Source organism: Microcaecilia unicolor, chromosome 6, assembly GCF_901765095.1.
Source record: "Microcaecilia unicolor chromosome 6, aMicUni1.1, whole genome shotgun sequence".
NCBI lineage: Eukaryota > Metazoa > Chordata > Amphibia > Gymnophiona > Siphonopidae > Microcaecilia > Microcaecilia unicolor.
In genome coordinates this window covers 290,207,626-290,234,349 of record NC_044036.1, presented here as the reverse complement: position 1 = coordinate 290,234,349, position 26,724 = coordinate 290,207,626, and the positions used below count along the sequence as shown (strand labels likewise).

Sequence of the window (26,724 nt, the reverse complement as noted above, 5' to 3'; positions counted from 1 at the left end):
AGTTTGAGTTGAGTCTCCTTATGCATGCTGAGCTCAGATGATGCCCAGGTGCGCCCCTTCGACATATGGCCCTCACTCCAATCCAGGGCTTGCTGCATGCGCACGCTCCACAGGGGTAGGGCGTGCGCAGATGCGGGATGATGCTGCCATGAGTTTGCAGGGCCAAGGTCAGCGCCCTGTTGTGACCCCACAGAAACGAAGCAAGCTCTGGACCCGAAGGTCATGGTAGGACTAAGACACACACGATTTGCACGTGCTGACAGGCAAATAATCCTTCTCTTTCAAGTTAAGTGCACATTAGCACGTTACTATATGGGGTCATTTTACTAAAGTGCGCTAAAGGATTTCGTGCACCTTTGCAAAAGGATCCCTATGTAAATAAATGTTAGCGCCTTACCACAAAGCTTGTTTATCGTCTGGTTGCTGTTTGTAGTCCCAGCAGGTGCCTCGCAGGGGTCGCTGCAGATGATGGACGCTCAGCCAGCAGTAATCATCATAGAGTTATGAAGAAAAACAACAACAAAAAATAAAGCACGTGACCACAGCTAAGGTCCTCGGCGGCCATGTCTGTTTTGGGAAAAGAAACCGATGAAAATCAATGTAACGGGATCCAGCTGAAAGAAGACATGAGCGCTTGGGTCGGGGTAGAAGGGTTGTCTGATAGTGCGCAGGACACTGTTCTGTTTTCGGTTATCCCGCCTGGATCCAGGGATGGGTGGCAGCGATTTTTGCCAAAATGAAAGATGGCGGCTAGGGAGCGCGTGAGTGTGCGCGCCGCCGCGGCCGCACAGCTCCGTGGGAGTGACAGTAGGGTTCGGGCGTCAGCTCAGCGACGGAGGAGGAGGCCGAGAAAAAACAGCGTTCAATCGGACACCATCCGCTGTATTCCACGCCCGTCTCGGCAGAAGAGGCCCTCGCTTACCGAGTTCGGGCTCTCCAGCGCGGCAGCAGGTCGGTATGGTGGGGTTGGGCTCTTGGAGTTTGCTGCTGTTTTTGGTTAAAAACGAAGCCGGCGAAGGGGAGGGGGAGAGCCCGGCTGCCGAGGCTTTGTTTCCGCAGCCATCTTTTCTCTCGTCAGCTCTGGCGGAGTACGGCAGCGGTTCTCACCGGGGGCGGGGTCAGGGGCTATTTTGGAGTCTAAAGCACCGGAGAACGGCTCGGAGCTGTGGCAAGTAGAGGACAGTAAGGGTGTTTGTGCAGCTCTGATTACGTGAAATAGTACGTCCTCTCCTATCTTCTATAATATACATGCACAGGTAGACCGTAGACGTGCGCGTCTGGGCCTCACCCCGCACCCTAGGCCGGGCCCCCTCTCGTACCTTGTTTAATGCCTGTATTACGCAGATTTATTTATCCTCTGCAAAATCCCCCCACAGTGCTGCACCGGTCAGTTTGGTTGGTTCAAGGTTGTGTTCTACCGGCGCTGTTGATTTGTATTTATTTTCATTCAGATCTCACGTGAAATGTGTGGGTACGCCCCTTTCTAAAAGAATAAAGTCGGATGTAAGTTTCATCCAGATGCTTTCAGGCAAGGGGAAATTTCCAAATGATTTGCTGACGCATCCATCCGTTTAACATTACAAAAAAAAAAATGTTCTCTTTTGTAAGCAGTGGCCATGAAATAATTTTCCACATAATCTGTGTTGATTGGTGTTCCGTATTCAGTACGTGTGTCTTCTACATAAGATGATGCAAGTATTGTAATTCAGAACCACAGATATGTTTTCCCCCATTTTGCATCATTTAATTAAAAGGGTATTTTATTCTTGCATGGAGCATTAGGTTGGTCGGTAAGTACAGCAGACAATTTGTCAACACAGAGCCCAAGGACCTCTCTAACTATAGGTTTCTTGATATTATTGCTAGGTCTTTAAGTTTTGCTAAAGAAAATAGATCGTTACATTTAGAAAATGTTATCTTTATCAAATATGGCTTTGGATGGAAAAACAGTTTTCTTTCTGGATTATAGCTTTGAGATTGGTGGTTTTAACATTTTTATTTTGCTGTATCTCTTGCTTGCCTACAAACCATGGAGCAAGACAAGAAATATTTTTGTAGATTGGTGGACTAGACGATTGGGACCACCCACAGTGTCACACCAAAAACATATGTTAGATGTCAGAATGATTGGTTTGAAAGTACAGTTGTTGCAGACCTTTGCCACCCTTCATCTACTCCAGTCATAGTTGCCAGACTTGGAAACAGTAATGTGTAGCTGCAGAGGAGCAAAACTAAACAGGTATGACTGTAATTGTGTCAAAATAAGCCCAGTTTTTTTTTCTGCTTGCATTGTTCTATTTCAGACTTCTGTGTTATGTGGATTTAGCTACAGATCCCAGTATTTCTAGACCTGGACTTATGTCTTTCAAAATTGATCAGTATGAAATCCATCAGTAGTTTGGTTGTTTAGCCCACTATAATTTGGGCTGCAGTTAGCCCTTGACTGACAAATGGGTATCAAATTAACTTCCTCTTGAAGTTACATGTGCTGTAGTGAAATATTAGTGGTAGTGGCACAGGTTTCTTCCCTTAACATTTCTATTTTTCAGAGCAGAATGTTTTCAGTTTTTTTGAGGCTTGATACCACAGAGTTTTCAATGCCATTAAATGGGACAGATGCATGCTGGTGTTGCTGCCCTTTTGGTTTATTGATTTTGATGCATGAGCATTGAGTATTACAGGTTTTAATGTGGTAGATTTTTGGCTGGTCTTTTGATGTTTTCAGCAGGGCTCATGGTTACCATAATTAGTAGAACCATGAGTTGCATCCGTGTGGTGTGGAAGAGCAGAGGGCTGAGAACCTGGAAAGAGAAATCCCTCTGATCTTGTGACCTTAGGCACCTTGATTTAGGTACAAACAGCTAAAATTTGTAACAAGTTCTACCATATTAATGGTGTTAGCACGTTGTTTTACTTCTAGTCTCATTTTATGCAGTGTGGTTTGTTTACTAATAATAATGTGCATTAAATTCTAGATATTGAATTGTAAATTCTCTGGGATTAGTATTTCCCTAATGTAACTTGATGTAAGTTACCAATGAAAAGGCATCAGCTGAATCCAAATAGTAACATAGTAGATGACGGCAGAAAAAGACCTGCACGGTCCATCCAGTCTGCCCAACAAGACAAACATATGTGTATACCTTACCTTGATTTGTACCTGCCTTATTCAGGGCACAGACCGTACAAGTCTGCCCAGCAGTACTTCCCGTCTCCCAACCACCAGTCCCGCCTCCCATCACCGGCTCTGGCACAGACCGTATAAGTCTGCCCTCCACTATCCTCGCCTCCCAACCACCCACCCCTCTTCCCCCCCATCTGCTCCGCCACCCAATTTCGGCTAAGTTTCTGAGGATCCATTCCTTCTGCACAGGATTCCTTTATGTATATCCCACGCATGTTTAAATTCCGTTACTGTTTTCATCTCCACCACCTCCCGTGGGAGGGCATTCCGAGCATCCACCACCCTCTCTGTGAAAAAATACTTCCTGACATCTTTCCTGAGGCTGCCCCCCCCCCCCCCCAACCTCATTTCATGTCCTCTCATTCTATCGCCTTCCCATCTCCGGAAAAGATTTGTTTGCAGATTAATACCTTTCAAATATTTGAATGTCTGTATCATATCACTCCTGTTCCTCCTTTCCTCCAGGGTATACATGTTCAGGTCAGCAAGTCTCTCTTCATACGTCTTGGAACGCAAATCCCGTACCGTTCTCGTAGCTTTTCTTTGCACCACTTCCATTTTTTTAACATCCTTTGCAAGGTATGGCCTCCAAAACTGAACACAATACTCCAGGTGGGGCCTCACCAACGACTTGTACAGGGGCATCAACACTTCTTTCTTCTGCTGATCACACCTCTCTCTATACAGCCTAGCAACCTTCTCGCCACGGCCACCGCCTTGTCACACTGTTTCGTCGCCTTCAGATCCTCGGATACTATCACACCAAGATCCCTCTCCCCCTCAGTAAACCTATCAGACTCTCACCGCCTAACACATAAGTCTCTCTTGGGTTTCTACTCCCTAAGTGCATCACTTTGCATTTCTTCGCATTGAATTTTAATTGCCAAACCTTAGACCATTCTTCTAGCTTCCTCAGATCCTTTTTCATGCTTTCCACTCCCTCCTGGGTGTCCACTCTGTTGCAAATCTTAGTATCATCCGCAAATAGGCAAACTTTACCTTCTAACCCTACGGCAATGTCACTCACAAATATATTGAACAGAATCGGCCCCAGCACCGATCCCTGAGGCACTCCACTACTCACCTTTCCCTCCGAGCGAACTCCATTTACCACCACCCTCTGTCGTCTGTCCGTCAACCAGTTCCTAATCCAGTTCACCACTTCGGGACCTATCTTCAGCCCATCGAGTTTATTTAAGAGCCTCCTGTGGGGAACCGTGTCAAAAGCTTTGCTAAAATCTAAGTTGATTACGTCTATAGCATGTCAATGATTCAATTCTCCAGTTACCCAATCAAAGAATTCAATGAGATTCGTTTGGCACGATTTCCCTCTGGTAAAACCATGTTGTCTCGGATCTTGCAGCTTATTGGCTTCCAGGAAATTCACTGTCCTTTCCTTCAGCATCGCTTCCATTACTTTTCCAATAACCGAAGTGAGGCTTACCAGCCTGTAGTTTCCAGCTTCTTCCCTATCACCACTTTTGTGAAGAGGGACCACATCCGCCGTTCTCCAATTCCTCGGAACCTCTCCTGTCTCCAAGGATTTATTAAACAAATCTTTAAAAGGACCCGCCAGAACCTCTCTGAGCTTCCTCAATATTCTGGGGTGGATCCCGTCCGGCCCATGGCTTTGTCCACCTTTAGCTTTCCAAGTTGTTGATACACACTCTCTTCCGTGAATGGTGCTCTATCCACTCCATTCTCAGGTGTACTTTTGCCAGTCCCTCGTGGTCCTTCTCCAGGATTTTCTTCAGTGAAAACAGAACAAAAGTATCTATTTAGCAAATTGGCTTTTTCTTCATCATTATCTACATAGCGTTTCGCTGTATCTTTTAGTCTCACAATTCCCTTTTTAGTCATTCTCCTTTCACTAATATACCTGAAGAAATTTTTGTCTCCCCTCCTTACATTTCTAGTCATTTGTAATATAAACTAATAAATGAATGAATGATTTGTTTATATTACATGTAAGGGCACAGAAAACATGTATGACTTCTTTAAAAAAAAAAAAAAACAGCCTAGCTCTTTTGATCTTCTTTTTTATTTTTATTTTTTTAAAGTACAGAATAAAATAAAATGATTATTTAAATGTTAAGATCAAGAGCAACATAACACTAGTTATTGGCAGAAAGAAGACATTTCTCAGTCTGCTGTATTGCTCCTCTTTACCTGGTGGTTCAGATTCTATCTTTGATCATCCACCTTTGCTCTCTGGACTTGTTTGCAAGTGCAGTTGATTTTTGTCACCATGCTGGTATAGGCAGTTCCAGGTGTCCAATGCTTTCTCAGTGAGGTGTTTCTGGTCCTTGAGGGCCACAACCCAGTCAGACTTCGATTTCCATAATGAATATGCATGAAATTGATTTGCAGACAATGATATGCATGTACAGCTTCCAATCTCTTGCATATTTCCTTGTGGAAATCTTGATAACCTGACAGTGTTGTGGCCTTTGTGGACCGTTGATGCCTACCCCTGCTAGTGTGTTCTTTCTTAAGGAACATTCTGTTGTTCTGCTATGTTGAAGTTTACTTGATATTCCATCGTTCAGACTGTCTTGGAATGTGACATCAATATCTGCACAGAAAAATGTGAAGACCTTGTAATTGTACTTTTTTGAGCGATAGTCAAGCATTGTTGATATCACATCAGAATTTTGACTCTGTTATGACTGTAGGAAGCTTGTGAGAGTCCTCTGCTCTGGGAATAAGGCAGAAGTGATGTGCTGGTAAGCTGTTTCCCCAAAAGATGTAATCATGTTTGACATCATAACCTTAAATGGTATCCTGGTTGGGAATGTATTAGGTAAATTATACAGATTCTGAGAGAAGAACGAACCCAGGTCTTTGACTTTTGGACCTTCCTTTCTGAAACTTGAATTCTCAAGCTGATGGATGCAAGGCACACAGTAATACAATGACTTTTTTCATCTGCAATTCTGCTGCTATTTATTTATGTAAGTAGAATGGGTCGTCTTGTCGTCCTTTCTGAGTCAAGAAGGTACTTATTTTTTTGTCTAACTTTTCAGAATACAAACATACAAATAGCATATCATTCCACTTCATTCTCATGCTACAAGTAGAAATCTCACATTTCCCTTAATGACATTAATGTACTTGTAGTCAGGGTTGCATCAATTCAGGGTTTGTTGCAGAAATCCATGTGGTAGAGCAGTTCACTGATGGCTAAGTGTGTAGCTTCTTCTGCAAGATTAATAAGAAAATGTCCGTGGTGATGCAGTAAACTGATGATACACAAACTTGAAGCATCGACAACTTGAGGTGTAACAGGGAAGAAGAGATGGATGTTTGCATAGATGCTTGCAGACCTGGGTTAGGGCAGAAAAATTAAGTTGTGGAAACTGCAGTGATAGATGCACTGTATATATGTGCCAGTTTTATTTGATCTGTACAATAATTTTGGCTTGGCCAGACTATATTTTTGTTTGTGCATAACATTGAGGGGGTGTTTAATTTGCAAACAGAGGTGCACCAGTATGGAATAGAAACACTTGTAAAAAATAGATAAATGAGCAGAGGGGTGCTATAAAGTGTGTGCATACCAATGAATGCCAGAAAGCAAGGAAGTGTTGAAAAAGTGTCATGAATGCTAGGGTATATAGAAGGCCGGTTAGTTGTAAACAGGATCCCTTTTGGAGGAGTAGCCTAGTGGTTAGTGCAGCGGACTCTGATCCTGGGGAACTGAGTTCGATTCCCACTGCAGCTCCTTGTGACTCTGGGCAAGTCACTTAACCCTCCATTGTCCCAGGCACAAATAAATACCTGCATATAATATGTAAACCGCTTTGAATGTAGTTGGAAAAAACCACAGAAAGGCGGTATATAAGTCCCATTCCCCCCTTTTTGGTGGCTTATCATGCACATGGGCATTCTTAGGGAATCGTTGGTCTTGTGTAGTTTGCATTTTAGTGTTTAACTGTTGTTTCCTCCAATGTGTTAAGTTTTATTTTGTTGCTAGTCCTGTGTGTTTGCTGTGTGTTTTGTCTGATCTGCCATTAGCCCTTATGTATATATGTGTCTTAACCATGAAGAACAGCACTGTCCATGTGGAGGATAGCGGAATGCAGGGACATGTTACTCCTGGGGGAATTCTGTGTAAAAGAATTGACAATTCTACACACACTATTTGAAAATTTCTGCAAAATTCTGATTTCCTTGTCATCAACAGCAGATGAATCCATTAACTGATGGTTTGTATCCGCCTACCAGCAGGTGGAGATAGAGAACACTGAAAGCACATGGTGTTCCTGAACGCCCAGCCCCCTCTGCCTTCAGTATATCTCTATCTCCCAGCAGGTGTGGACGTCGCTTTCTCGGCTCCTGGATTTCTGCCTGGGGTGGCACCTGTGCTTTGCCAGTAGAGCTGGGGGGGGGGGGGGGGGGTGTTGTGTCTGGTGGTGCCCACTTTAAAGGCGTACTTGGTTTTCCCTGTCCCTGCCTTACCCCATTCCCCCTCCTCCCGGAGTTCCTCTGTGGCTGCCTGCCTCTAACTTTCCTCACAGTAAAAAAAGAAAAAGAGAGAGGCTCGCTTTCTTAGCATGGCGATTTCTGAGGCTTTCTCCAGAGCTCCTGGTTCGGTGCAGCTTGACCGAAGCTCGTTTGACTTGGTCTCCTGAGGTGAGAGTGGTGCCCAGCTCCTCCAGGGAGGTTTCCACTGACAGCGCTCTTTGCGGGGTAAGTTTTGGTGCGAAGGCGCCATTTTGTTTTCTGTATTTGATGGCTGATGAAGGAGTTAAGCGCTGCTCCCTCTGTGGGAAACGGAGATCAGCAGCGGGGCTTTGCAGCTCATGCTGCCTAGATGCTAATGCTGGCACGAGCATGGCGGGTGGTGAGTCTTCCCGCCCGACAGAGTTGGCAGCGGGCGCCATCTTGGAGGCGCCGCGTGACTCGACCCTCACAGTTGCGGAGGGGTCTGAGTGCAGGGGATGCCTCGTTTTGAGGTTTCTAGAACTATTGCCTCCGCTTCCCCCAATGTGGGGGCGGAGGTACAGGGTGAGTTTTTCTCCCCTGAATTTGTGCTGCTGATGCATAAGGCTTTTATGTTAAAAAGAGCACTGCCTGAGGCTCCTGACAATTCCTTTCGGACTGGGTTGCCTCCAGTTCTTGATAGCCCAGCGTCTGCTGGAGACTTTATTTCTTCCCCTGAGCCTTTGGCTGACGCTAAGCATAGACGAGTGAATACTCCGTCTGAGGGGGACTCTTCACCCTGTTCTCCCCCGTGGTCTAGTTTCGGGGAGTCTGAGGGGTCGGGCAGGCCATCACGGACTGATGATCCAGACGAGGGTGGCTGCTTGCCACAGGAGTTGGATGACCCTAAAGCGGTTCGGATTTTCCACCGCGACGAGCTGCCAGCTCTCATTTCTGATGCCTTAAAGGCCCTTTGTATTGAAGATCCTGACAAGGGAGCTGCCTCTTCTATTAATCCTAGGATGGCTAGTACTAAGAAGCCTTCTCGGGCTTTTCCCATGCATGCTTCCATCCAAGAGCTTATTTCAGCTCAATGGTCTGACCCTGATGGTCCCTTGAAGGTGGGCAGGGCTATGTGTCACCTTTACCCTCTGAGTGAAAGTCAGTTGGCCCTCTTTGGGATGCCTAAAGTGGATGCGTTAGTCACGGCTGTGACTAAAAAGACTACTCTCCCGGTGGAGGGAGGGGTCGCTTTGAAAGATATGCAGGGCCGGTGGCTGGAATCCGTGCTGAAGCAGTCCTTTGAAATCTCGGGCCTTTCCTTACGGGCGGCTATTTGCAGTTCCTATGCAGCCCGGGCCTGCCTTTCCTGGTTGCAGCAGGCGGTTGAGCAGCCCGCTGATGGAGTGGGTTCCCTTGCTGAGGTTGGCCCGCGTATGGAGTTTGCCGTATCTTTTTTGCCTGATGCCCTTTATGATGTCAGTGGCGGTTGCTGCCCGCTGCATTCTTTGGCTCCGGCATCGGGCGGGTGACATGGCCTTAGTAGTGCGACACTTTCGCATGGAAACCCTACACTCCATCATTGCGGCGGTACAGCCAGGAGAGTTTCTCACGTCTATGGACCTCAAGGAAGCGTATTTGCATATTCCCATCTGGCCGCTGCATCAGCGGTTTCTCCGGTTTGCGGTATTGAGCCAACATTTCCAGTTTCGCGCCTTGCCTTTCGGCCTGGCAACTGCCCCTTGGACTTTTTCCAAGGTGATGGTAGTAGTGTCTCGAGTATTTGAGGGTCCGGTTCGACATGGCTTCGGGGTTCATTTTTTTTCCCGACAACAGGCGTCTCAAGCTTCAGAATCAGGTCTGCCTGCTCCTGCGGATGCCTCGCCCTGGAGCTTGGGACTTTGTTCAGCTCCTGGGATCGATGACGGCCACCATAGAGGTGGTTCCCTGGGCAAGAGCTCACATGAGGCTGCTGCAGCTTGCTCTGCTTCAGCAATGGTCTCCGATTTCCCAGGAATACCAACGCAGACTAAGGTGGCTTCCTGCAGCCCGGCACAGTATGGATTGGTGGCTTTCCGACAGCATGCTGCGGCAGGGGATGCCACTGGCTCTTCCTTTTTGGTATCTGGTGATAACGGATGCTAGCCTTTTGGGCTGGGGAGCTCATTGCCAGGGACACTATGCTCAGGGTCTATGGTCCACCACGGAAGCGGGATGCTCCATCAATCGCTTGGAACTGAGAGCGATATTCCAGGCTCTTCTGGCCTTTCACAGGATGCTGAAGGGTCTTCCTGTCTGAGTTTTGTCGGACAACACGACAGCAGTGGCCTACATCAATCGTCAGGGCGGCACTCAGTGCAGGGCCCTGGCTGCGGAGGCGTCTCAGATCTGTGACGGGGCTGAGCGCCACCTAGAGCTGCTGTCCGCGGCTCTCCTAAACGGTCAGACCAACATACAAGCTGATTTCCTCAGCAGACATCTAATCGACCCGGCGGAATGGGAACTGGCGGAAGAAGTTTTTCTTCAGATTTGTGCCAAATGGGAGACTCCAGACTTAGACCTCATGGCGTCAAGCGTAAACGCCGAAGTCCCTCGCTTTTTCAGCAGAAGGAGAGGTCCTCGCTCGGCGGGGTTGGATGCCTTGGCTCAACCTTGGCCCCTAGGGCCTCCTCTGTGTTCCCTCCGTTTCCCTTGATATGGTGAATGCTACTTCAGATTCGCCTGCACCGAGGATTGGTGATTCTCATCGCCCCAGATTGGCCAAGGTGTCCGTGGTAGGTGGATCTCCAGTGGATGCTTGTGGATGCGCCTCTTCTTTTGCCTCGGATTCTGAACTTGTTAGTTCAGGGTTCGGTGACTATGGAAGATCCTTGCCGCTTTGGTCTTACGGGCCTGGCTCTTGAGAGGGCGCAATTGAGATATAAGAGCTATTCTAATAAGGTTATTGCCACACTCTTGCAGGCTTGCACGCGGTCTACCTCTGTGACTTATGCTCTGATCTGGCGCACTTTTGAGGCCGACTCTGGCGACAGTCTCGCTTTTGCTGGACTTTTTGCAGGACGGGCTACAAAAGGGCCTGGCCTACAATTCCCTTCGAGTTCAAGTGGCAGCGTTGGCCTGCTTCCGGGGGGAAGTCTCCGGCTTGTCCCTTGCAGCTCATACGGATATTGTCTGTTTTCTCAGAGGGGCGCTTCGCCTCCGTCCTCCTTTGCGTTCGCCCTGTCCAGCTTGGAACCTGGGGCTCGTGTTGAAGGTGCTCCAGTGATCTCCGTTTGAGCCTCTTAAACAGGCTTCTGAGAAGATGTGACTCTCAAGACAGTTTTTTTAGTGGCAATGACGTCGGCAAGAAGAGTGTCTGAGCTTCAGGCTCTTTCCTGTCAGGATCCTTTTCTACAGTTCTCGGAATCCTGGGTAACTGTTCATATGGTGCCTTCCTTTCTGCCTAAGGTGGTTTCAGCTTTTCGCCTGAACCAGCCCATTTTTCTTCCTTCCTTTTGTAAGGAGGAGTTTCCGGACTCCTTTGGGCAATTTGCGCCTTTTGGATGTCCGCAGGGCTCTGTGGCAGTATCTTCAGATGTCTATTGAGTTTAGGAATTCTGATCATTTATTTGTTCTGTTGGCAGGTCCCCGAAAGAGGTTTCCGGCGTCTAAGGCCACTGTAGCCTGCTGGCTTAAGGAACTCATTTTTTCTGCTTATCTGCTTTCAGGGCGGTTGCCGCCTGAAGCATTTAAAGCGCACTCTACGAGGGCAATGTCCTCTTTGTGAGCTGAAACGGATGTCATTTCTCTTCAAGAGATCTGTCGTGCGACTGCTACCTGGGCTTCTCAGCTCTCTTTTGTGCGGCATTACAGGCTGGATGTGGCAGCGTGGCAGGATGCGCATTTTGGAGCGCAAGTGCTTGCTCGCGGTGTTGCCTGTTCCCACCCTACTTAGTGCTTTGGTACATCCCATCAGTTAATGGATTCATCTGCTGTTGATGACAAGGAAGGGAAAATTAGGTTCTTACCTTGATAATTTTCTTTCCTTTAGTCACAGCAGATGAATCCATGATCCCTCCCTGTCTGACTTTAGTTTTTGTACAGATGTTGCATACAGACATTGTGCCTCATCAGGAGTACTTGAAGACAAGTTATCAGAGTTACTACATGCTGTTTTTTTTTTTTTTTGCAGGAGGTTGATAACGTCCCTCCTTTGTTTGGTTATTGCTCCGGTTCAGGGGCGTTTGTTCTCTGTGAGGAAAGTTTGTTATTTTGCCTTTCTTATTCACTCTGTTTTGGAAATTTCATATACTGAAGGTAGAGGGGGCTGGGCATCCAGGAACACCATGTGCTTTCAGTGTTCTCTATCTCCACCTGCTGGTAGGCAGATACAACCCATCAGTTAATGGATTCATCTGCTGTGACTAAAGGAAAGAAAATTATCAAGGTAAGAACCTAATTTTCCCACACTTGTCATTTTCCTGTTCAGAATTTCTCCATTATAAGAGCTGACTCCTCCCCTCTCAGACATGAAATTCCCATCCTCAGGTTCCATTTTCTCCAGCTGTTCCTTAGCTTGTATCCTTTCTTCTCCCCTGGTAAGTTTGGCCTTCTGCTTTTTCTGCCCCTTCTCCAGGGCACCTGCTCTCTAACCTCTAACAGCTCTCTGCCTTCTATAGTTCTCTCCCCCTAACTCCTAGCAAGACCCCAGTTCTGTTCATCCCCAGGGTCTCTTTCTTCACTCCATGAGGCAAACCCCGCCTCATCGTTCTCTGCTGTAATCCCCATGGCACACATGCCCTATCCACCTTTCCTCAGCCCCCCCCCCTTCCCATCGCACACACCCCTGCTCTCCGTTCGCTAACTCTCTCCCCATCCCATGGTAGACACTTACCTCTCTCTCTTTTTTTTTTTTTCAGCCACTCTCCTCCAGTGGTGCAGCGAGAGGAGGCAGTGCTTGCCTACATATCAGGCTTCATCTTCCTCCTTTGACATCTAGGACCTGACCTTTCCTTTGAACTGCTCAGGCCTCCATACAGCCATGTGGCTTAAAGGAATGATCAGGATCATGGCAGCAAAGGAGGAGCTTACAGCCCAATGTGCAGCCGTGCTTGTTGATTGCAGCATGGAGGAAGGGAGGGTTGCAACAAGGCTGAGCTGTGCCGCTGAGCCAAGCCGCCCCTGCTAAGCTGTTCTGACTGATAGAATTCTCGCATGTGGGGAATTGTGCACAAATTCTGCATTGCAAAATAGCGCAGAATTCCCCTAAGAGTAAGTTAAGTTCCAGTGTTACAGGAAGATGGAAAGGAAAAAGGCATAGCTCCCAGCCAGAGAGCTGTGGCATAAACATTGAAGAGGACCTCTATGCAGCAGAAGCGTATTAGCTCAGCATGCTTCATGGAGGAGGATAAGCAAGTGCTGGTCTGTGTCTGTGCAGAACAGCAAATTATTTGTGGCATAAACATCTGATGGACAAGGAAAATATATGGCAGGAGATTGTTGCAGAGGTTAGTGTGCCGGGTAAAGAAGTGCACTGCCAGCCAAATTAGTCATCACTAGTGTGATACATATGACAGCGCTGAATGTGGGAGGGTTGCCGGTGGAGCCACTGACACACCCCTTCAGCAACAGGTTATACAAGTGATTGGCAGAAGTGGAATGCTGCCATGCTGGGAGTGTTGCAGGATACATGCCATGAGATGCATCTCTTCCACCTGGAGAGGAAGCGTAGTGAGAGGGCACGGTGACAGGATGGTTGATATGCTGTCACAAGCTATCTGTATCAACCTGTTACATCTCCATCTGTTCCATATATCGATGCTCTTCTTTTTGTGAATCCTTTCTTGTTACAAATTGCTACTGCCGCCTCTTTTGATGATGTGTGGTAGTGTTTTCTTGTCTTGTTTCCGCAGGCCTCCACCACCATGTAACTTCAACCCCTCATGCCCTCTCCAGTCCTGCAAATTATATTTACCAAGTACCATAGATCCAGGACAAAAATATGTATCAGTACTTTAGATTCAGAGCAAAAAATTTAAAGCCTGATACCGGTAGGAGTCCGAGTCGAAGGTTTGGTATAACAACTCCACAGCCCTGGTTTACTGTTTAAGCCTCTGAAGTGGGCTTCTGTAAAAGATCATACTTTTAAGATGACATTCTTAGTTGCTATTTGTTTGGTGAGGAGAGTCTCTGCGCTATAGGCTCTTTCTTGTAGCAATCCATTTCTCTCCTTGGGGAGTGATGTATCAATTCAGACAGTTTTGTCCTTCCTTACATAAGTATTGCCACACTGGGACAGACCAAAGGTCCATCAAGCCCAGCATCCTGTTTCCAACAGTTAGTGGCCAATCCAGGTCACAAATACCTGGCAAGATCCCAAAAAAGGTCAATACATTTTATGCTGCTTATAAGCAGTGGGTTTTCCCCAAGTCCATTTTAATAATGGTCTATGGATTTTTCCTTTAGGAAGCCATCCAAACCTTTTTTTAAACCCTGCTAAGCCTTTACCACATTCTCTGGCAACAAATGCCAGATTTTAATTACATGTTGAGTGAAGAAAAATTTTCTAGTCCTACTATTTTTGGAAAGAGTAAACAAACGATTCACGTCTACCTGTTCCACTCCACTCATTATTTTATAGATCTCTATCATATCTCCCCTCAGCCGTCTTTTCTCCAGGCTGAAGAGCCCTGGCCACTTCAGCCTTTCCTCATAGGAAAATCTTCCCATCCCCTTTATCATTTTCGCCGCCCTTCTCTGTACCTTTTTCTAATTCCACTATCCTGCTTATAATCGAACGAGAAAAACGCCCAAGTTCCGACCTAAATCGGGAGATGGACGTTTATCTCACAAAAACGAATAACGCGGTATAATTGAAAGCCAAACTTGGACGTTTTCAACTGCACTCCATCGTGGAAGCGCACAAAGTTGACGGGGGCATGTCGGAGGCGTGGTGAAGGCAGGACTGGGGCATGGTTATCACCCGAACAGAGATGGGCGCCTTTCGCCGATAATGGAAAAAAAAGTATGCGTTTGTAGCTAGAATTTAGGGCACTTTTCCTGGACCCTGTTTTATCACGAATAAGGCCCCAAAAAGTGCCCTAAATGACCAGATTACCCCCAGAGGGAATCGGGGAGGTCCTCCCCTGACTCCCCCAGTGGTCACTAACCCCCTCCCACCACAAAAAAATGATGTTTCACAACTTATTTTCACCATCAAATGTCATACCCACCTCCCTGGCAGCAGTATGCAGGTCCCTGGAGCAGTTGTTAGGGGGTGCAGTGGACTTCAGGCAGGTGGACCCAGGCCCATCCCCCCCCTACCTGTTACAATTGTGCTGCTTAATGCTTAGTCGTCCAACCCCCCAAACCCACTGTACCCACATGTAGGTGCCCCCCTTCACCCCTTAGGGCTATAGTAATGGTGTAGACTTGTGGGCAGTGGGGTTTGAGGGGGATTTGGGGGGCTCAACACACAAGGGAAGGGTGCTATGCACATGGGAGCTCTTTTACTTTTTTTTTTTTTTGTAAAAGTGCCCCCTAGGGTGCCCGGTTGGTTTCCTGGCATGTGAGAGGGACCAGTGCACTACGAATCCTGGCCCCTCCCACGAACAAATGCCTTGGATTTATTCGTTTTTGAGCTGGGCGCTTTCATCTTCCATTATTGCTGAAAAACAAAAACGCCCAGCTCATAAATTGTCGAATAAAACGGACGTCTATTTTTTGCGAAAATAAGGTTCGGTCCGCCCCTTCACGGATCTGTTCTCGGAGATAAACGCCCATGGAGATAGACGTTTTCATTCGATTATGCCCCTCCACATCTTTTTTGAGATGCAGCGACCAGAATTGAACACAGTATTTATTTATTTATTGCATTTGTATCCCACATTTTCCCACCTCTTTGCAGGCCCAATGTATTGCACCATGGAGTAATACAAAGGCATTATAACATCCCAAAGCAGTGTCCCCCTTTCAGCCAGGTAATTGTGCTACTGGCTTTTGCGGTCAGCAGGGATTTTGGATGTTAGTTGTATACCTTCTTACACTATCTGGAGATCACAAATCCTTTTCACAGATTGTTTTTTTTTTTTTTTCCTTTCTGTCCTGTTTCAGAAGCTATGCAAGGGGGAGGGGGCCTCCAAGTCCTCCTTAGTATGCTGCATTAAGTTGGCTATAAAGGTGGCTATATTCTCTGGTGCTGTTTGGTTGGTTTTTGAGGGGCTAAGGGCTCACTCTACCCATACACAGACGGTGAGGCCAGGACAGTGTTGACAGAGGGTATCTGCAAGACAGTGACCTGGTTATCGTTACATTCCCTTGTGAAGCATCACAAGATTGATGTCCAGGTTATGGGAGATGTGGCCTTTGGCAGAGCAGTGATTCAGGGAGTCTTGTCTTCCCCTGCTCAGTAGGGGGCTACTTTGGTAGATCCTGCTAATCTGGACTGGTCTAGTGTGACGATATGGAAGGTGAGTTAACTTTTTTTTTCTTGAGTCCTACTAGACCAGTCCAGGTCCCACCCTGAAAAACTGGTGTGGGATCTCTGGAGACTGGGTCTTACGCTCAGATTGGATCCAGAAATTGCAAGGACTAACTATATATACAAGTTGCTCAGTTCTGCTGAGGTTTCCCAAAAAGATTCTGGAAAAAAAAGAAAAAAAAACATATAAACAGAGTTAAGAGAAAATACAGAAAACTGGAGGGGAGCAAAGAACTTAGAAGTGCTTGGGGGGGGGGGGGGTTGCTTTGGCAGTATCATACTGAAGGATTCTGTATCAGCTGTTAAACTAGTGATGCTACTGGAACATTCAGCTTTCTCTACCTCCATTTGCTAGTCGGGAAGGGACACAACCTGCTTATCTGGACTGGTCTAGTAGGACTCAAGGAACGGAAATGAACATGTAGGAATACATTTCAAGCTCTCTTGAATTCAGATACTGTTTTGATCTCCAAGATTTCCACCAGGAGGCCATTCCACAAATTCACTACCCTTTCCATGAAGAAGCATTTCCTCAGGTTACTTCTGTCCACTTTCAAATTCATCCTGTGCCCCCTCGTTCCTTTAAATTGAAAGATACTCTCCTCCTGTGCATTTTTGCACCTCCTGGGTAGGTATTTGAATGCCTCTATCATATCTTTCCCACTCCCAACTTCCTTCCATACTGAGATCTTTTGTCTGTCCCCAGACTCTGTATGACAAGGACCACTTACCATTCTAGTAGCTGCCCTCTGGATAGACTCCATCCTGTTTATATCTTATACAGGGACATCATCACCTCATTTTTCTACTGTCCATTCTTCTCCCTATGCACCCAAACTGTCGCCTTTTCTGCATGCAAATCCCTCTCATGGATATTCTGAAAACCTGACTAGCCGGGGTGCCTCCAGGACCAGGTTTGGGAATCACTGCCCTAAACTGTACCATTTCCCTCAGGTTTTTGCAGCCCAAATGCATGACAGTATTTGTTGGCATTAAATCTTAGCTTTTACCAATAATCGGAGAATATACAAAATAAATCGAGCAAATCCTGTGACTACTTAAAAATAAGTGCTCTAATCTTTTCCAAAAAAAATGTATTAATAAAGATTTATTTTTAAAAAACATATACAAAATTGTCCAACATAACTTCTAAAATCTTTAATTGAAAACATTCATATCTACACTCAACCCTATGGAATTGCATATACTATGAAATGTCACAAAAACACCCCAATATAGTCCTGTTCAAATTTCCCTCAATCGGAGCAATCTTATCCAAATTTCCAATTTGTCAACGCTACAAAACTGCAAGAATGGCTCAACGCCAATAACAATCACTTCTCATAGTCCAACTTGGTTCCAGTCTGGACCAACAGTTTACAAGTGTCTCAAAGGAGCCAAAACATTTGGTCCCTTGAAAACGTTGTAAAATATATCTTAATCGTCACTCAGATTGCTCAATACAAATTGCAGGTTCAGTGCAGATAGATGTCCAGGAAGAGTTGCAAGCTCTCACATCTTCCTTAGCTCCTCAATGTGGAGCCATATTTTGCATAAAGCTTCATCAGGAGGAGCAGTCCCACACCCAGTGGGACAAACTTCAAAGTCCTCCCAGCGACCGCTATCCCCAGATTAGTCAGAGTTTCATTGCTTTCAGTCTACAGATTGGAACCAAGTTGGACTGTGAGAAGTGATTATTGTTATTGGCGTTGAGCCATTCATGCAGTGTTGCAGCATTGAAAAATTGGGATAAGATTGCTCCAATTGAGGGGCATTTGTAAGAGGACTATATTGAGATGTTTTTGTGACACTTCATAGTATATGTAATGTCCATAGGGTTGAGTGTAGATATGAATGGTTTTAGATGTTATATTGCACAGTTTTGTACATGTTTTTTGAAAATAAATCTTTAATACATTTTTTTAAAAAGATTAGAGCACTTATTTCTAGTTAAATCTTAGCTGCCAAATTCCAAACCATTCCTTTAGTTTTGCTAAGTCCTTCCTCATGTTATTTATTTATTAGTTACATTTGTACCCCACGCTTTCCCACACATTGCAGGCTCAATGCGGCTTACATAGTTAATACAATTACAATAGCAAAGTCTTAGAGGAGAATATTATAAGCAGTGAAAGTGAGGTTTTGAGAATGAGTAAGTTGAGTATGTAAATGTCGGGTTCTCGCATTCTGTCGGGGCCTTTGCATTCTATCGGGTCCTCGAGGCAGAACCGGAATACGTGAGCCCTTGGGCCAATGCCAAGGAGCGGCAGCAGCAGGCAAGACCACCCTGGAACTGGATACACAGAAGAGCAGGACTGGAACTCTGGACTGGAGTAGTACTGAGGCAGGCCACTAGAACAGGCAGAACAGGAACAACTTCACCTGCGCTTGACCACAGTTCCTCCGGAGTTGAGCTCCGGAGTGCTGGTGGCCGGCAGGACTTGCAGGATAAGGCAGGAACTGAAGATCCAGAGGACCCACCCTGGGTCCGGAGAGAGACTAGACTAAATACTAGGCTTGGACTGAAAGCTGCATGCAACCACTAAGCCAGAAACACAAGACAGACCAAGGGGACAAGACGTACACAAAGGCTAGGCAGAGACAGGATTCAGGATATACACTCAGGATATACACACTAGCTAGGCAGAAGCAGGACTCAGGAAATACAAGCAAGCTTGGCAGAAACAGGACGCAGGATACAGAAGCAAGCTTGGCAGAAACAGGACTCAGGGTATACAAGCATCCCCCATGCGTGAGCAGAAGAGGCAAGTGCAGCCATAAGAAGAGCTAAAGTGACTGGGTTAGGAACTAGTTGAGTGGAAGGTGACGGAGGGTACTGGTAAATGGAGCTAATTCCAAGGAAAAGGATGTTACCAGTAGTATGCCGCAAGGTTCAGCTCTTGGACTGGTTCTTTTTAACATTTAAGCAATATTGCTGCAGGGCCCTCTGGTAAGGTTTGCCTCTTTGCAGATGATACCAAATCTTCCCTGTCCATCAGTAGTTCCTAACGATTTGAAAGGGAAGGTAATAAGTATTGCCATACTGGGAAAGACCAAAGGTCCATCAAGCCCAGCATCCTGTTTCCAACAGTGACCAATCCAGGTCACAAATTGGCAAGATCCCAAAAAAGTACCAAACATTTTTTCCTTGTCATCAAGCAGATGCAGCCATTACAGATGGGTTGTGTCCATCAACCAGCAGAGGGAGATAGAGAGCACACTTTTTTCAGTGCCTCATACCAGCTTGCTCCACTGCCTCTCTTCAGTATTCTCTATCTCCCCTAGCAGAGTGGCTGCAGCTTCTTCGAGCTCCATCTAAAATCTGCCTGGAGGTTGCTCCTGTGCTTTTGCCAGTTGTTAGCAGGGGTGTTGGAGGCTATAGCAGCTTCACTTTAAAGGCACATAGGTTCGCCCTTTCCCTGCCTTACCCATACCTCCGTGGATGTGGACACATTGCTTAGCTTTCCCTGTCCTTCCCCACCAACAGTGGATGCAGGCACATAGGTTCGCCCTTTTCCTGCCTTTCCCACTCATCTGAGCCTCCGGAGTTCTATTTACCTCTTTCCTCACAGCGTTAAAAAAAAAAAAGCGCTTAGACGCTGGAACAGAGGTTTTTCCTTGCCTTTTTCTGTGGGACCGGAGCTGTGATACTCGGTCCAGTGAGGTGAGAGTGTTTTCTGACTCCTCCGGGGTGGGCCCGCGATTGGGGCGATTTTGGCGCGAACCGCCATTTTGAATTTTACCGCCGTTTTCGGTGATGGCTGCGGAGACAGTAAAGCACTGTTCAAAGTGTGGCAAGCGCAGATCAGCAGCGGGGCTCTGTAAATCGTGCTGTACAGACGTTAGAGCCGGCCCGAGCATGGCGAGCGACGATTCTTCCCGTTCTGAGCTGGCAGCGGGCACCATTTTGAATTTACCACATGGCGTGACCTCCGCTGAGACGGAAAGTCCTGAGCCCGGGGGGAAGCCTCGGAGTGAGGCTGATATGGGAGCTACTAGCCCCGGCAGAGATCCGGGTGCCCAGGGTGAGTTTTTTCTCCCCAGATTTTGTCTTATTAATGCATAAAGCATACATGCTTAAAAGAGCTCTCCCACAAAGCCCGGTATGGGCCTCTTCTAATGCCCCCCCCCCCCCCCCCCCGGTGGATTCTAGCCTGGGTATGCCCTCTGAGGCGTTATTCCCTGATAATTGGCAGATTATGAAGCGCAGAAGGGCTCATTCCCCTTCAGAAAGTGCTGCACCTCCATTCCCCCCCCCCCCCGTGGTCGGGCTGCGAGGATTCGGAGGACTCTGGCAGGCCTTCATGGTCTGAGGAGCCAGAGTCTGGTGCAGAAGTGACTCAGGATCTGGACGATCCCTCTGCGGTGAGGATTTTCCACCGTGATGAGCTGCCAGCACTTATTTCTGACTAGTAAAAATGGCCCGTTTCTGGCGGCGATGAAACGGGCGCTAGTGGGCAGGGGACTCCCTTCCCCTCCCCTTACGCGTGTCTCCCTGGTGGGCTAGAGGTACCTGTTCGGTGGGGGCAGGAAAGAAAGAGCCCCCTCTTTCCTGCCCGTAGCGGTGGTGGTAGCATCCTTGCTACATCGTGTGGGAGTCCGGCTCTCGGCGTTTCAAAATGGCCACTGAGAGTTGAAGTCTCGCGATGCAGCTTGAACTCGATGGCCATTTTGAAACGCCGAGAGCCGGACTCCCACACGATGTAGCAAGGATGCTACCACCACCGCTACGGGCAGGAAAGAGGGGGCTCTTTCTTTCCTGCCCCCACTGAACAGGTACCTCTAGACCACCAGGGAGACAGGCGTAAGGGAAGGGGAGGGGAGGTGACGGGGGGGGAGGGACGTTGCTGAGGGTGAGTATGGTACCGTGGGCGGGGCGGTAACTTCTAAGGGGCGCGGCTATGTGGGGAAAGGGGCCGGGTTGATGTGGACGTCCTGGGCGGCTCCGCGTGTTTCCCTTCTGCTCCCCGTGCGTTAATTAGCCTTGTTTTCGTGTTGCACCCTCGACGTCATCACGTGTGACGTGAGGGCGGGGCATGAAGGTGTTGTGTGGCTTCACCCCCATGAAACCACGAACCGGTGTGTGAGTGACTTCAGTGACGTCAGTGTCCTCAGAACGTTGAGGCTGCGTTTTATTATAGTAGATGCCCTGCAGGCTCTCTATTGAAGACCCTGCCAGTGGCACAGCCTCCTCTGTGAATCCTAGGATGGCTAGTACCAAAAGGCCTGCTTGAGCCTTTCCTTTGCATGACTCCATCCAAGAGCTTATTTCGGCTCAATGGGCTGACCCCGAGGGACCTTTGAAAGTTTCCAGGGCTATGGGGCAATTATACCCTCTGAGTGAGGAGCATATGGCTCGCTTTGCTATGCCTAAAGTGGATGCCCTAGTCACAGCTGTGACAAAGAGAACTACCCTCCCTGTTGAAGGAGGTGTTGCCCTGAAGAATATTCAAGACCGTAGACTGGAATCAGCACTTAAACGGTCATTTGAAATTGCAGGTCTCACTATTCGGGCGTCTGCATGCAGTTGTTATGCTGCTAGAGCCTGCCTGGCTTGGTTGCAACAGGCAGTGGAACAGCCCGGTGATGAAGCGGAGCCCTTTTCAGATGTGGCTCCGCGGATGGAGTCGGCCTTGTCCTTTCTTGCTGACGCCCTTTATGATATTGTCAGAGCTTCGGCTAAACACATGGCAGTAGCAGTGGCAGCTCGCCGTCTTCTTTGGCTACGGCATTGGGCGGTGGACATGGCCTCTAAGCAAAGGTTGGTGAAGTTGCCCTTTCAAGGCCTTCTCCTGTTTGGTGAGGAGTTGGAGAAAATTGTGAAGGGCCTGGGTGAAGCTAAACCCCAGCGCTTGCCTGAAGATAGGCCTTGGCCTTCCTCTAAGGGTGCGGCGGTCCACTCCTCTTACAGACCTCGCTTCCGTGAAGCTTGAAGGTACCGCCTGGGGCGTTCTGCTGGGTTCACTTCTCATGTCCGTTTTCAGCAGAGGAACTCCTTTCGCTCGGACAAACGTTCCACAGCCACTGGCTCAAGGCCTGGAGTTCAGGGGCGACCCTCTCAATGATGGTGCGCCAGTCCTCTCCTCGAGTCCTGTCATCGGAGGACGTCTTTCTCTCTTTGCCGAGGAGTGGGTCTTGGACCTGATCAGAGACGGTTACAGAATAGATTTTGATGCCCTGGTAAGAGACGTGTTTGTGGAGTTCCGATACGGTTCTCCCGCCAAACGGGCGGCGGTAGAGGAGACTTAGGTCTGATTCAGATAGGGGCCGTGTCCCCGGTACCTCCCGCCAAACACGGCTACGGCCGCTACTCCATCTACTTTGTGGTGCCACGAAAAGGGAGGGTCCTTTTGCCCTATTCTGGACTTAAAAGAATTAAGTCCTTGAGAGTGCGGCATTTTCACATGGAAACCCTGCACTCCGTCATTGCGGCGGTACAGCCAGGAGAGTTTCTCACGTCTCTGGACCTGAAAGAAGCTTACTTGCACATTCCAATTTGGCCCCCGCACCAGACGTTTCTGAGGTTTGCGGTGATGGGAAAGCATTTCCAGTTCCGGGCCTTGCCTTTTGGCCTCGCCACAGCTCCCCGCACCTTTTCGAAGGTTATGGTGGTAGTAGCTGCCTTTCTAAGGCGAGAGGGTATTCGGGTTCACCCGTACCTGGACGACTAGCTCATTCGAGCAAACTCTGCTGCAGAGAGTCAGCATGTAACAGCCAGAGTGGTCTCAGTACTTCAATCTCTGGGCTGGGTCGTCAATTTGGCCAAAAGTCACCTGACCCCCTTGCAATCTCTAGAATATTTGGGGGCCAGGTTCGACACAGCCTCGGGGTATGTGTACCTACCCGAGCAAAGGCGGTGCAAGCTTCAGAATCAGGTCCGTCTGCTCCTGAGGATGCCCCGCCCGCGAGCTTAGGACATTGTCCAGCTGCTTGAATCGATGACGGCCACCATGGAACTGGTGCCCTGGGCGAGAGCGCACCTGAGACCTCTACAGTATGCTCTACTTCAAAGATGGTCTCCAGTATCTCAGCATGGAGTGGTGGCTCTCAGACAGCATGCTGCGGCGAGGAATGCCGCTAGTGCTCCCCGATTGGTGCCTAGTGGTGACAGATGCCAGTCTGAAAGGCTGGGGCGCACATTGCAAGGGGAAGCATGCCCAGGTTCTATGGACACCCGAGGAGTCGGAGTGGTCCATCAACCGCCTAGAGTTGAAAGCGGTGTTTCAGGCGATTCTGGCCTTTCAAGTGACCCTGGAAAGATTGGCTGTCAGAGTGATGTCGGACAACATGACAGCAGTGGCCTACATAAATCGACAAGGCGGCACTCAGTGCAGAGCTCTAGCCGCGCAGGCCGAACAAATTTGCCACTGGGCCGAGCTGCATCTACAGCCGATTATCTAAGCAGGCATCAGATCGATCCAGCGGAGTGGGAACTTGCAGACGAAGTGTTCCTGCAGATATGTGCGAAGTGGGGCAAGCCCGTGATGGATCTAATGGCGACAAGCACCAATGCCAAAGTCCCGTGCTTCTTCAGCAGACGGAGAGATCCTCGTGCGGCGGGGTTGGATGCCTTGGCTGAACCCTGGCCTCCGGGCCTACTGTATGTGTTCCCTCCGTGGCCCTTGATAGGGCGAGTGCTCCTGCGGATTCGGCTGCATCCAGGAGAAGTGGTTCTCGTCGCCCAGGATTGGCCCAGGAGGCCTTGGTATGCGGACCTCCGACAGATGCTCGTAGAGGATCCCCTTCAGTTACCTCTGGTTCCCAACCTGTTGTCACAGGGTCCGGTGACCATGCAGGACGCCGGCCGATTTGGTCTTATGGTCTGGCGATTGAGAGGGTGCAATTGAGAGGCAGAGGCTATTCCAATAAAGTAATTACCACTCTCCTGCAAGCCCGCAAGCGTTCCACTTCCGTGGCTTATGCCAGGATTTGGCGCCAGTTTGAACTCTGGTTTGCTTCCAGAGAGATCACACCCCTGCGGGCTCCTGTCTCGCCGATTCTGGACTTTTTGCAGGATGGTGTACAAAAAGGCTTGGCCTATAATTCCCTGCGGGTGCAAGTGGCAGCGTTGGCCTCCCTGCGTGGCAAGTTTGAAGGCGTGTCTTTAGCTGCTCATCCGGATGTGGCACGGTTTCTTAGAGGGGAGCTTCGGCTCCGTTCTCCCGTGCGTGCACCTTGTCCAGCTTGGAACCTGGGGCAAGTGCTGAAGGCCCTTCAGGGTGCTCCCTTTGAACCGCTTCGGCATGCTTCAGAGAAAGATTTGACACTGAAGGCCGTCTTGTTAGTGGCCATTACTTCGGCGAGACTGGTGTCAGAGCTCCAGGCGCTGTCCTGTACAGACCCTTTTCTGCAGTTTTCAGAGTCCGGGGTCACGGTTCGGACCGTGCCTTCCTTCTTGCCTAAGGTGGTTTCAGCGTTTCACCTAAACCAACCTATTTTCTTGCCCTCCTTTGTCGAGGAGGAGTTTCCAGAATCTTTTGGGCAATTGCACCTGTTGGACGTGCGCAGGACTCTGCTGCAGTATCTGCAAGTTACTAACTCTTTCAGGACCTCTGATCATCTGTTTGTTTTGCTGTCAGGTCCTCGCAGAGGGTCTCCAGCGTCTAAAGCCACTATTGCCCGCTGGCTTAAAGAATCTATCTTTTCAGCTTATTTGCTTGCCGGCCGGCCTCCGCCTGATGCCTTTAAGGCGCATTCCACTAGAGGAATTTCCTCTTCTTGGGCTGAAACTGGAGCACTCTCTCTTCAAGAGATTTGTAGTGCAGCAACATGGGCTTCTAAGCTCTCCTTTGCTCGACATTACAGGCTGGATGTGGCTGCCAGGAGGGACGCACATTTTGGAGTGCAAGTGCTGGCGCGTGGTGTGGCTTGTTCCCACCCTATCTAGGGATTGCTTTGATACATCCCATCTGTAATGGCTGCATCTGCTTGATGACAAGGAAGGGAAAATTAGGTTCTTACCGTGATAATTTTCTTACCTTTAGTCATAGCAGATGCAGCCATGATCCCTCCCTGTCTGATGCTATCTGTTGTAAATCTATTTCAGGTTCTGTTCGTGTTTCGTGGAGATTCCGTCCTTGGGAGAAAGTAGGATGACTTAATTCCCTCCAGTTTCATGTTTTGGAGGATGAGTTTATTCCCTCCGGGAGGATGTTTTATTTCCTCCATTCTGAGTTAATGCCCTTTGTTGTAGGGCCATCGTTCGCTGTGAGGAAAGCTCATGTTATTCCCATTGCGGTTTGCCATACTGCTTTGGAAGCTTCAAATACTGAAGAGAGGCAGTGGAGCAAGCTGGTATGAGGCACTGAAAAAAGTGTGCTCTCTATCTCTCTCTGCTGGTTGATGGACACAACCCATCTGTAATGGCTGCATCTGCTATGACTAAAGGAAAGAAAATTATCACGGTAAGAACCTAATTTTCCCATACTGCTTATCCCAGAAATAGTGGATTTTCCCCAAGTCCATTTAATAACAGTCTGTGGACTTTTCCTTTAGGAAGCTGTCCAAACCTTTTTTAAACTCTGCTAAGCTAACCGTCATTCCTTGTCGTCAGCAGCAGATTAATCCATTAACTGATGGGTTGTATCCGCCTACCAGCAGGTGGAGATAGAGAACACTGAACAGACACAGTGAACCTGGACGGCTAGCTCCTTCTGCCTTCAGTATATCTCTATCTCTCAGCAGGTGTGGACGTCGCTTGATCAGCTCCTGGATCTCTGCCTGGGGTGGCTCCTGTGCTTTGCTAATAGAGCAGGGGTGTTGTGGCTGGTTTTGACCACTTTGAAGGCATACTTGGTTTTGTTCCCTGTCCCTGCCTTACCCCATCCCCCCTCCTCCCGGAGTCCCTCGTTTGCTGCCTGCCTCCAACTTTCCTCACAGTGTTAAAAAAAAAAAAAAGGGCGCGCTTATCAGCGTCGCTGTTTCTGAGGCTTTCTCCAGAGATTCTGGTTCAGTGCAGCTTGACCGGAGCTCGTTGACTCGGTCTTCTGAGGTGAGAGTGGTGGCCAGCTGCTCCGGGGAGGTTCCTGCGGACAGCGTTCTGTGCAGGGTAAGTTTTGGTGCGAGGCCGCCATTTTATTTCTGTATTTCCGTCCAGTCGGGCGATGGCTGCTGAAGCAGTTAAGCACTGCTCCCACTCTGGTAAATGCAGGTCAGCAGCAGGGCTTTGCAATATGTGCTCCTTAGACGCTCGTGCTAGTACGGGCATGGCGAGTGGTGATTCTGACCGCTCAATGGAAGTGGCAGCGGGCACCATTTTGGAAGCATCGCGTGGCTCGACCCTCGCTGTTGCGGAGGAGTCTGAGTGTGGGGGGACGCCTCGTTCCGAGGCTGCTAGGGGAGCTCCTTCCCCTGCTTCTCCTAATTCAGGGGCGGAGGGCCAGGGTGAGTTTTTCTCTCCGGACTTTGTGCTGCTGATGCATAAGGCCTTTGTTAAAAAGAGCTCTGCCGGAGGCGTCTGACACTATGATGCAGACTGCATTCCCTCCAGGTTTTGATAGCCCTGTGTTGGCTGCAGAGTTTACTTCTTCCCCCGAGCGTTGGACTGACGCTAAACGTAGATGGGTAAATTCCTTGTCTGAGGGTGGCGCCTCCCCCTTTTCCCCCCTGTGGTCAGGCTGTGGGGAGTCTGAGGGGTCTGGCAGGCCCTCATGGACGG

General features: G+C 48.4%; 1 protein-coding gene across 6 annotated transcripts in view; it reads left to right on the top strand.

Moving 5' to 3' along the window:
* Window positions 1-432: 432 nt before the first annotated feature.
* The window catches only part of PRRC2B (proline rich coiled-coil 2B), a 353,949-nt gene continuing 327,657 nt past the window's right edge, over window positions 433-26,724 (top strand). For 4 of the 6 annotated variants that reach the window (XR_003942611.1, XM_030207802.1, XM_030207800.1 and 1 more), the window contains exon 1: window positions 433-951. The gene's annotated coding sequence lies outside the window, so the exon portion shown is untranslated. The remainder of the gene's footprint in view (window positions 952-26,724) is intronic. The other 2 variants (XM_030207799.1, XM_030207798.1) reach the window with 1 other exon arrangement.